This window comes from Cotesia glomerata, linkage group LG9 (assembly GCF_020080835.1).
Source record: "Cotesia glomerata isolate CgM1 linkage group LG9, MPM_Cglom_v2.3, whole genome shotgun sequence".
Taxonomy (NCBI): Eukaryota; Metazoa; Arthropoda; class Insecta; order Hymenoptera; family Braconidae; genus Cotesia; species Cotesia glomerata.
In genome coordinates this window covers 744970-757485 of record NC_058166.1, presented here as the reverse complement: position 1 = coordinate 757485, position 12516 = coordinate 744970, and the positions used below count along the sequence as shown (strand labels likewise).

Below are 12516 nucleotides of genomic sequence, written 5' to 3'. Positions count from 1 at the left end.
TCGATTTTTTTAAGAACGCCGCAGTTATTGACACCCGAAATTTAACCTATTATCGAGGTTATTTCGTTGTTGACGTTTCAATGAAATATTTAAATATTTATATTTATAATACTTAATATATTATAATAATATGCTTTTATTTATAATCGTAGAGTTAAATTAACATTAATAATTTTTTTTAACATAAAAAAGTGTTTTAATTATAATACAAGTTTAATTTATCTTTTATTGAATGATTTTATTTTATTTTAATTAAATAATGTAAACCTAACTAATAATGAATAATTTTTATAAATGAGTGTCAGAATCTAGGCCGACGTCAGTGTCAGAAACTACAACACAAGAAATTTTGAGTGTCAGAAACTGGGCCCTTTACCTTAGTAAGAGTTAATATTTTTGTATAGTAAGTAGTATAATTCATTTTTCTCCGTGTAATTTTCAAACTTTAAACCTCTGTTACTTTTTAAATAATAAAATTAAGGTGACTATCTTACCCAGAGATGAAAGAGCGGCCTCTCGGCTTGAACTTTTGTCCAAAAGTTTTCCTCAATTGTTATTAGTTCCCAAGATATCTTTACTATTATATCCTAAAGTTTAAAAAAACACAATTGGGCCCGCGGCCCAACATCTGGGCCCGGGCCGAAGGCCCGGGCCCATTTTCTTGGAAAAGTAGAGGGCAGATCACTTACACTCTGATCCTCAGGAGCCAAAACAATATCCCTCTCTTCGTGGTAAGTTACGAGGGGCCTGATAAGGCCCAACTGCCAGTAAGGCCCAAATAAGACAACGGAATATTACCTGACACTAACTCAGCAGGTGACTCCTCATAAATCAATTTATTTTTATTTAGAAAATTCCTTTCGTGTCTTCCCAAGTTTTTGGGCCTTAGTGGGCCCTTTGTACGCTTTTGTAAGTGATACAGCCTCTTAAGTTAAGCTAAATGCTGCTGCACCTGTTATGTGTCGTGACTCATCTTCAGCTTCGGTGTCGCTTAGGCGCCGCTATACTAGTTGAAAAAAAAAATAAATTTTATATCTCAATTGTGATATGAACTTCCGGTGAAATATTATCGTGGGAAATGTAACTAGAGAGTTGATCTTGCAGGTTTTATTTTTGATAAGAAACTGATAGTCTGTTGGTATTTGATTACGGATTTTTAATAATTTATATCTTGGGAATTATTTAGAAGAAAGTTTTTAAGACAAAAGTTACAGCTTTAAGTCTCTTCTTTAAGACAAAATTTGGCCGGTTTTAAAATTTTGATTAGGAAAAAAGTTGTGATTATTTTAGGAACAAGAAAAAAATTATTTTAAAACTTGTATCAATAATAATGAAATTTTTGTAATTAATTTTTAATAATTAATATCTTGGGACTTATCGAGTATAAAAAAAAATTTTAGAAACTAAATTTGTAGCTTTAAGTTTCTTATTTAAGAGAAAATTTAGCCGGTTCAAAAATTTTGATTAGGAAAAAAGTTATAGAGATTTTAAGAGTGAGAAAAAAAGTCGAAAACGTTATTTATAGTAGTTTTTTTGTAATTAATTTTTAATAATTTATATCTTGGAAATTATTGAGTTTAAAAAAAAATTTTGAGATAAAATTTGTAGCTAATAGTTTCTTCTTTAAGACATAATTTTCCCGGTTTTGAAATATTAATTAGAAAAAAAGTTATGACTATTTTAGGAATCAGAAAAATTCCTGAAAAAATCTTGATTAATTAATTAATTTTCAATAATTAATATCTCGGCTCCTATTGATTTTAGAAAAAAAATTTGCCTACAAAATTGTAGCTACAATTCTCAACTTTGACAAAATTTTACCGGTTCCTAAATTTTAATTAGGAATAAAGTTATAATTATTATAGCAACAGTAAAAAAATTATAAAATAATGAATTAATTTTTTCGTAATTAATTTTCAATAATTAATATCTCGGCTCCTATTGATTTTAGAAAAAAAATTTGCCTACAAAATTGTAGCTTCAATTCTCTACTTTAAGACAAAATTTTACCGGTTCCTAAATTTTAATTAGGAATAAAGTTATGACTATTTTAGGAATAAGAAAAAAATTCCGAAAAAAACTATTGACATTTTTGTAATTAATTTTAATTAATTAATTAATATCTCAGCTCCTATTGGCTTTAGGAAAAAAAATTTCCTACAAAATTTGTAGCCCTGTTTCTTCTTTAAGACAAAATTTAATTGGTTCCTAAAATTCTATTAGGAAAAAAGTTATGACTATTTTAGGAATCAGAAAAATTCCTAAAAAAATCTTGATTAATTAATTAATTAATTAATTTTCAATAATTAATATCTCGGCTCCTATTGATTTTAGAAAAAAAATTTGCCTACAAAATTGTAGCTTCAATTCTCTACTTTAAGACAAAATTTTACCGGTTCCTAAATTTTAATTAGGAATAAAGTTATGACTATTTTAGGAATAAGAAAAAAATTCCGAAAAAAACTATTGACATTTTTGTAATTAACTTTAATTAATCAATTAATATCTCAGCTCCTTTTGGCTTTAGGGAAAAAAATTTTCTACAAAATTTGTAGCCCTTAGTTTCTTCTTTAAGACAAAATTTAATTGGTTCCTAAAATTCTATTAGGAAAAAAGTTATGACTATTTTAGGAATCAGAAAAATTCCTAAAAAAATCTTGATTAATTAATTAATTAATTAATTTTCAATAATTAATATCTTGGCTCCTATTGAATTTAGGAAAAAATTTCTAAGACAAAATTCCTTAATTTTAATTAGGAGCCAAGTTATGAATTTTTGAAACAGCCCTTCCTAGTCCAGAAAATAAGTATAAACTTAACTCATAATAGAAAGATAGAAATAGAATAAAATGGAAGAATATAGGATGTAGTTCTTGAGTGAAACGCATCTGGCAGGCGCAGAACCGACTGTTTGAATAAAAACAACAATAAAGTGTACTCGAGTCTTAAATCATTTAGATGTTTCTTATTTCTGTATTCGCGAGCCAGCTTGCAAGTGCCTACTATTATATACATATGTGCTATACATACATGACATGTGACATATAACACTCATATGAGGATGACTCGAGAATGTGTCGTTGTTAAGTGCCACCAACAATTTAATGTCGCGGGTTTCTTACGCCCACTAAACACCTGCGCTTATTTGTCTATCGGCACCTAACAATTTATCATGAATATTATAATTTATATTTCATATTTTTATTTATTAAATTCGTCAATTTTTACCAGTAAAATATTTTTTAAATGATTTTTTTAAGTTTAAAATTATAAAATAAAAAAGAAAAAATTTTGGGCCTTATTTTCAGAATTGGGCCTTAAGGCCCAAAAATTATTGTGGGAAATTTTATTATTTTATTTATTAAACTGAAGAAAAAATAAATTTTGGGCCTTATGTCAAAATTGGACCTTATTTTCAAAATTAGGCCTTCAGGCCCAAAATTATTATTGGAAATTTTATTATTTGATTATTTCTTTAGTTTTAAAGAAAATTCAATTTTGGACCTTATGTTAAAAATTGGGCCTTATTTTTTAAATTAAGCCATAAGGTCCAAAACTATTATAAAAAATTTTATTATTTTTTATTTTTTTAATTCAAAGAAAAATTCAATTCTGGGCCTTATGTCAAAAGTTGGGCCTTATTTTGAGAGTTGGGCATTTAGACCCAAAATTATTATTGAAAAATTTATTATTCAATTATTACTTGAGATTTGAAGAAAAATTCAGTTTTGGGCCTTATGTCAAAATGTGTCTTATTAGAAAAAAATCAAGTAATAAGTCCCAAAAATATAAAGAATTTATTATTTGATCATTTCTTTAACTTTAAAGAAAATTCAATTTTGGGCCTTATTTAAAAAATTGGGCCTTATTTTCAAAATTAGGTCTTCATGCCCAAAACTATTATAGAAAATTTTATTATTTGATTATTTCTTTAGCTTTAAAGAAAATTCAATTTTTGGCCTTATGTCAAAAATTGGGTCTTATTTTAAGGCTTGGGCCTTCAGGCCCAAAATTATTATTGAAAATTTTATTATTCCATTATTTCTTTAGATTTAAAGGAAAACTCAATTTTGGGCCTTACGTCAAAAATTGAGCCTTATTTTAAAAATCAAGCAATAAGGCCCAAATATATGATAAAAATTTATTATTTTTTAGCTTTAAAAAATTCAATTTTGGGCCTAGTGTCAAAAATCGAACCTTATTTTGAGAATTGGGCCTTCAGGCCCAAAATCATTGTTGAAAATTTTTACTATCGATTATTTCTTTTGCTTTGAAGAAAATTCAATTTTGGGCCTTTTGTCAAAAATTGGGCCTTATATGGAATTTTGGGCCCGATTTTGAAAAGAATTAAATTTTAAGGCCAAAAATTATTAGAAAAATTTGATGTTGGCTTATTTTTTAGTTTGAATACAAATTCAATTTTTGGGCCTTATATCATGTTTTTGGCCTTATTTTCAAAATTAGGCATTCAGGCCAAAAATTATAATTGAAAATTTTATTATTCGTTTATTTCTTTAGTTTTAAAGAAAAATTCAATGTTGGGCCTTATATAAAATTTTGGGCCCAATTCTGAAAACAATTAAATTGTAAGGCCAAAAATTGTTTTAAAAAAATTTAATGTCCGATTATTTTTTAGGTTTGAAAAAAAATTTAATTTCGGGCTTTATATTTAAACTAAGGCTTAATCCCCAAAATTTTCTCTCATCTTTATTTAATTTGTTAATTGGGAGATTATTTAAGATCAATTAATTTTTGGGTCTTATTTCAATGCTGGGCCTTAAGTCCCAAAGTATCTATGTAGTAATTTTCCCACATACACATTTTCTAAGCCTCATTGATACAAACAACACCTCAGTAATTAAACAAACAAGTTTAAAAATAAGGCCCATTTTTTGGGTCCTTGGAATGTTACAGGTGGGGTCGAGTAAAGGGGACCGGAGCAAAAAAAATAGTCTGGAGATAGTTTAAAAGAAGAGTAAGGGAAAGAAGGGAGAGGAGAGCGAAGACTAAGCCCGAATATGAGGGGGAGAAGATCCGGGAATGTGAAGATGCTGCTCGTATTGGCTCGTAGACATATCTCGGGCCCAGACAACCCGCTGGGCCTTGGCGCCTGTGCTTGAGGCCCACACCTGTGTCGACACTACACTCGGGTCCTATCGGGCCCCTGAGAATTGTCAGAGTGGGAAAAGTCGCGCCCGAAAAATTCTTTTATGTTTAATATTAAATTTGGGCCTCATTTTTAAATATTTTATATGAGGCCCAAAATTAATTTATAATCAGGCCCCAAATTTAATAATTAAAATTAGGTCTTATAAAAATTTGTATCATTATTTTTCATAAATAAATGAAATTGGGCCCGATATTAAAATTATAAGGCCCATTTTGCAAGATTAATTATCTGGAGATCGAAATTGATCGATAATGACGCCTGGGCCCAGAGACTCATTACGGCCCGAAATTTCCGAGGGCATTGGTATGGTAATGTAATTCGTAGGATGCTGATGAGGCCCACCCCGATCTGGCAGGTGCGTCAGGCCCCGACTAGGGAAGGAGAAGAGCTGGGTCCCTATCACGGCTTAGTCTCTCGGTTCTGAACACCTGTGTACTTGGCGTATTTCTTTGTAACCGTGAATTCCGTAGTTAATTATTGTTTTGGGCCTTGGGGGGGCTTTTGGTCAGATAAGGCCCTAAATAAGATATTTAAAAGTTAAAATTGTAATTAATAATTATTGTTTAGTAAGTTTAATTTTAAAAATGTGGGATGAGTCCCACACTTTTAAATAAGGCCCAAAATTATAAAAGAACTTAAAATAAGGCCCAATTTTTTCTAAGCAAAATTTATGAGCTTAAATATTTATTTAGTAAAAGGCCTAAAATATGGGCCTTTTACACCAAAATGGTCCAAAATTACATAAGGCCCAAATTTTTTGAGTTGTTCCCGAAAAGAATAGGTGAATAATTGGGCCCAATTTTCCAAAATTGAAACAATTAAATTTTCATTTCAAATTTTAAACTTACGAATTATATGACCCAAAATATAAGTCCCCAAAATTGGGCCCAATCTCAAAAATTTGAATTTTTTAATAATTTAACTTACAAGGCCCAAAAATATATTTATGAATAAGGCCTAAAAATGTAAGTCCCAAAATTGGACCCGATCTTTCAAAAATTTCGATTTTTGTATTTGTTATAATCAATTTTACAAGGCCCAAAAATACTTGAATTAAAAATAAGCCCCAAAAATATAATTTCTAAAAATTGGGCCCAATCTCCCAAAAAGTTCAAATTTTGCATTTGTAAGAATCAATTTTATAAGAGCCCAAAAATACGCGAATTAAAATAAGGCCCAAAATATGTCCCAAAAATTGGGCCCAATTTTTCAAAATTATTTGAGCATTTCCAATTTTATTTTTGCGATTATTTAACTTACAAGGCCCAAAAAGTATATGTATGAATAAGGCCCAAAAATACGACCCAAAAATCGGGCCCAATCTTTCAAACGGTTAAAATTTTGTGTTTGCAATCACCATGTTACAAGGCCCAAAAACGGGAGCTTAAAAATAAGGCCCAGAAATATAATCCCAAAAATTGGGCCCAATTTTTCAAATTATTTGAAAATCTTTTATTTTTTTGTGATAATTTAACTTAAAAGGCCCAAACAGTATGTGTATAAATAAGGCCCAAAAATATAAGTCCCAAAAATTGAGCCCAATTTTTTCAAAAATTTTAAAATTCTTTAATTTTATTTTTGTAATAATTCAACTTGCAAGACTCAAAAAGTATATTTGTAAAAAAGGCCCAAAAATATAAGTCCCAAAAATTGGGCCCAATTTTTTAAAAAACTTAAAATTTTTATTTTTTTAAACAATAAAATTAGAATTTACCAGTTAAAAAAATAAGTCCCAATTATTATTTCTTTATTCGCAAAGGTGTCACTGGTACGAAGCACCTGCCCAGGTGTCACCGCAAGTTCCGATATCAATTCGGGTGGCTCGTGACTTTCAAATCAATTACCATAATTATAATAATAATTTTTAACGGCTGGTCACTAACTTGATGCTCACTACATATATGGATTATTCGATATGAAGTGATCCTGGACAACTGGACAATGTTCCCTTCGAAAGCAGATGTCCCAACGCCAACCAGAGTTTCTATCCTTGCCCCTATTACTGCTCCAATCCAATCAAATTCACCACTCAGCGGCAGTCTGACGCCTGTGACTACTTCTCGACCCCAACTGTTGTGTCTCTGACACCTTGACCTCGATTTACAAAAATCACACGTGAATTTTATTTATTAATTCCTCTATAATTAATTAATAATTAATAATTAATAATATTCAATTTTTATTTTTATTATTTCTTTTTTAATTTCTAATTTTTGACAGAACAATCAATAAATTCAAGGTCCCATCTGTGATTTCAGGCGCTACTGGAATTAATTATTGATCTCTACACATGAGCCACCCTCGCAATAAAACATTACATCAATTTTAATTTTAAATAATTAAATTTTTTTATTTTAATTTTTAAACCCTATTTTCTCTTTTTTTGAACAAATTTTATTTTAAAAATTCATAACTTTTTTTCTAATTAAAATTTAGGAACCGGATAAATTTTGTTTCAAAGAGGAGAATAAAAGCTACAATTTTTGTTCCAAAAGTTTTTTTTTAAGACCAATAGGAACTGAGATAAAAATTATTAAAGATTAATTCCAAGATCCAAATTTTGAACTTAAAAATTTTTTGAACTTTGATTTAAAATTAAAAATAGACAACTAATTATTTTTATGTCTTCGCCGGCATTTTTAGAATCCTTAGACTTTAAGCTTTAAGACTTAGTATAAGTTTTTTGAAAAAAAAATTTTTTCTACAAAGTTTTCAGCGCCCCCAACTCAAAAAACCCGTTTTTTGAGAATTTTATCAAATTTTTGAGTCTTTGAAAATTCATAACTTTTTTTTGGAATCAAAATTAAGGAACCGGATTTCACCTTAAAGAGGACACTTAAATCTACAACTTTTGTTCGAACTTTTTTTTTGTAGGACCAATTTTTTATTTAATAAAAATAGTCAAACTCAAAAACTCGGAATTTTTTCCCAAAAACACTTTTTTAAACTTTTTGATAAATTAAAAATAGACAGTTAATTATTTTTATGTCTTCGCCGGCATTTTTATAATCCTTAGACTTTTATCTTTAAGGCCTATTAAAAATTTTTTGAAAAAAAAATTTTTTTAATAAAGTTTTCAGCACCCCCAACTCAAAAAACCCGTTTTTTTTGGAAATTTCCCATATTTTTATTTTTTTTTAATTCATAACTTTTTTTCTAATTAAAATTTTTAAACCAACTAAATTTTTTCTCAAAGAAGAGACTTAAAGCTACAACTTTTGTTCCAAAAGTTTTTTTTTTTTGACAAATAGGAACTGAGATAAAAATTATTAAAGATCGATTCTAAAAACCTGTTTTTTTGGAAATTTTCTATATTTTTATTGTTTCAAAAACTCATAACTTTTTTTCTAATTCAAATTTTTGAATCAACTAAATTTTGTCTTAAAGAAGAGACTTAAAGCTACAAATTTTGTATACAATTTTTTTTTTAAAGTCAATAGGAGCCAAAATTCTGCAATCCAAAAGAAGAGTAAAATATTTATCACGATATTTGGTTAATTTAAAAAAAATATTGAAATTATTAAAATTAATAAGATTTATTATTGAATGTATTGTATGTATGTTGATGGAGTGTGTGTCTGGGAGTGACGTGTCGCTTGATAACGCAATAGCCGGTATTAGTCGGTGACACGTGCTGTTTCAATTACTGCACACCATAAGGGCGGAGTTTGCATCTGGACACCAAATTTTTTTCCTCAATAAATTTTAGAAAATGTTTTTTTTTTATTAGTGAAATTTTCAATATTTTTTTTTAATTTTCTTGGAATTATCAGAACTTAATTTTTTCTGAAATTTTAAAATTAAAAATATCAAAAATTAGAAAATTAAAAATTACAAAAATTTGGAATTTTTCAAAAATTAAAAATTTTTTTGAATAAAATTAATTTTTTCTAAAATTTTAAAATTAAAAATATCAAAAATTACAAAAATTTTCAATTTTTTGAAAATTAAAAATTTTTTTGAAATTTTAAAAATTAAAAATTTTCTTTAATTTTAAAAATAAAAAAATTTTTTTGAATAAAATTAATTTTTTCTAAAATTTTAAAATTAAAAATATCAAAAATTACAAAAATTTTCAATTTTTTAAAAATTAAAAATTTTTTTGAAATTCTAAAAATTAAAAATTTTCTTTAATTTTAAAAATAAAAAAATTTTTTTGAATAAAATTAATTTTTTCTGAAATTTTAAAATTAAATATATCAAAAATTAGAAAAATTTTCAATTTTTCAAAAATTAAAAAATTTTTTTAAATAAAACATTTTTTTTCAAAATTTTAATTTATAAAAATTAAAAAATATTAATAAAAAAAATTTTTCTCACGCTCTAACTCAAAAAATTATTAAAATTTAAATAAAAACTTCCGAATTCTTCGTAAAAATTAAATCCTAAGCGGTAATTTTGTTCGCGTGACTCCGATCACTTTATATTTATAAACCGTCTAAAGTATTTATATATTTTTGGTATTCCATAGTATAAATTCCAGATTATTTAATATTATTATTATTATAAAAATTATTATTTATTTATACCGCCTTGAGCGTTGATATCATGAGAAAAAACTCTCTATTCCGTAAATATGGGGGCGGCTTGCAAAACCGCCCATATCTTGGGTCCACAAGGCCCCAAATTAGTCTCTAAGGAGCTCTCGGAATCGCTAAAAGTCTCATCTACAACCTCAGCTAGGAAACTATTTAAAAAAAAAATTTGTGAATTTTTTAAAAAATAAAAACCTAGAAATTTTCCAAAAAACGGGTTTTTTGAGTTGGGGGCGTTGAAAACTTTATTAAAAAAATTTTTTTTTCAAAAAATTTTCAGTGTATCTCAAAGCTGAAGGTTTAAGGATTATAAAAATGCCGGCGAAGATATAAAAATAATTAATTTACTATTTTTAATTTCAAATTAAAGTTCAAAAAATTGTCAAGTTTAAAATTTGGATCTTGCAATTGATTTTTAATAATTTTTATTTCAATTCCTAGTGGTCCTAAAAAAAAACTTTTTAAACAAAAATTGTAGCTTCAATTTTCCACTTTGAGACAAAATTTAGTTAGTTCAAAAATTTCAATTACAAAAAAAGTTATGAATTTTACAAAAAATAAAAATATTGAAAATTTCCAAAAAAACGGGTTTTTTGAGTTGGGGGCGCTGAAAACTTTATTAAAAAATTTTTTTTTTCAAAAAATTTGCAGTCGGCTTTAAAGCGGAAGGTTTAAGGATTATAAAAATGTCGGCGAAGACATAAAATTAATAATTTGTCTATTTTTAATTTTATATCAAAATTTTAAACTTTTTTTTTGCTAAAATTCTAGATTATTTTAATTTTGACAATTTTTATTAAATAAACAATCGGTCGTAGAAAAAAATGTTTCGTACAAAATTTGTAGCTTTAATTCTCTTCTTTAAGCCAAAATTAATCCGGTTCCTAAATTTTAATAACAAAAAAAGTTATGAATTTTTTTAAGTACCAAACTTTCGAAGTCATAAAAAAAAATGTACGGGACAGCGGAGAAGAAAGTAAACGAATAAAAAGCATATGGAAGACACCCCGAGACTCCGGGCCCTATTGCCACACATGTGTCAAACCCTTATGTTCCACCCTCATGCAATATCTCGAGCCAGCATATATATATAAATATATAAACGTATATAGTAACTAAAAGAGACAAATTCTGAGGGTATGTTGGCGAGCTCTGAGGGTAAATCGAGCCACATGCACCCGCCACATGCTAAACACTCACTTGAGCACATGGAACACACACGAGACAAATTTAAAGGACTTTTCTCCAACGGAATCCTAAAATTCCCTCTAATTTTATTACCTGCTGTTTGTTTACCCCTCAGGATGCCCTTCCAGTGCAATGTGGACTGCTAGATAGTCGATAAGTCTACCCAGACTTAGATGAGTTTTTGTTAAGGGCCACGTGGCCGTTTGACCCAATCTGGTTGAGTTTACAAGCCTAGAACAATATTTGGGGACTAATTTACGATACGAGTTAGGCTTTTTAAAATTCGTTACTTTGTAAATTATTGAAATAAAGAAACCAAATAAATTTTGGCTTAAAACAAATAATTAAAGCTACAAATTTCGTCTGAGAATTTTTTTTTAATGTCAATAGGAGCTGAGATATTAATTATTGAAAATTAATTAATTAATTAATTAATCAAGATTTTTTTTATTCCTAAAATAGTCATAACTTTTTTCCTAATTAAAATTTAGGAACCGGGTTAATTTTGTCTTAAAGTAGAGACTTAGAGCTACAAATTTTGTTTCAAAAATTTTTTACTAAAATCAATAGGAGCCAAGATATTAATTATTGATAATTAATTAATTAATCAAGATTTTTTTTATTCCTAAAATAGTCATAACTTTTTTTCTAATTAAAATTTAGGAACCGAAAAATTTTGGCTTAAAGTAGAGAATTAAAGCTAAAAATACTGTAGGAAATTTTTTTTTTTAAATTAATAGGAGCCGAGATATTAATTATTGAAAATTAGTTACGGAAAAATTAATTCATTTTTTTATAATTTTTTTTATTGTTGCTATAATAATTATAACTTTTTTTATAATTAGAATTTTTAAACCAATAAAAATTTATGTTACAGAGGAGACTTAGAGCTACAAATTTTGTCTGAGAATTTATTTTTAATGTCAATAGGAGCCGAGATATTAATTATTGAAAATTAATTAATTAATTAATCAAGATTTTTTTATTCCTAAAATAGTCATAACTTTTTTCCTAATTGGATTTTAGGAACCAATTAAATTTTGTCTTAATGAAGAGACTTAGGGCTACAAATTTGTAGGAATAGTTTTTTCCTAAAGCTAATAGGAGCTGAGATATTAATTAATTAAAATTAATTACAAAAATGTCAATAGTTTTTTTCGAAATTTTTTTCGTTCCTAAAATAGTCATAACTTTTTTCCTAATTCAAATTTAGGAACCGGGTAAATTTTGTCTTAAAGAAGAGAATTGAAGCTACAAATTTGTCTCAAAATTTTTTTTCTAAAATCAATAATTTCCTCTATAAAAATTATCAAAAATAAATCTTTAATTTTTTTGTAAGTAAGCTAAAATTTTTTTAATTAATTTTAAACTTCAAAAAATTATTGTAAGCTTTCAAAATTTTTTTTTTGGAAAAATGCTAAGCTAAGGTTCTAGATCAGACTCTTGGCGATCCAAAAACCTCCCTATTGACCTAATTTCGACCAATAGAACCCGAGATCCTGCGACTAAAGCCGGAGTAAAATTTTCACGGTACTTAAAATAAAAAAAAAATTAAATCTGGACTTTAAATATAATTTAATTTTTACGACCCTGGGAACGAAATAAAAAAATATTAATGCTCAC

The 12516-nt window shown here is 27.2% G+C and overlaps 1 long non-coding RNA gene across 1 annotated transcript; it reads right to left on the bottom strand.

Annotated features, from left to right (window-relative positions):
• Positions 1-229: 229 nt before the first annotated feature.
• On the bottom strand, positions 230-11737 carry LOC123271489. Its single transcript, XR_006510887.1, has 3 exons — positions 11724-11737; positions 8947-8956; positions 230-376 (listed from the first exon to the last, which is right to left on the bottom strand). It is a non-coding gene; the product is annotated as an uncharacterized LOC123271489 (long non-coding RNA).
• Positions 11738-12516: the final 779 nt, after the last annotated feature.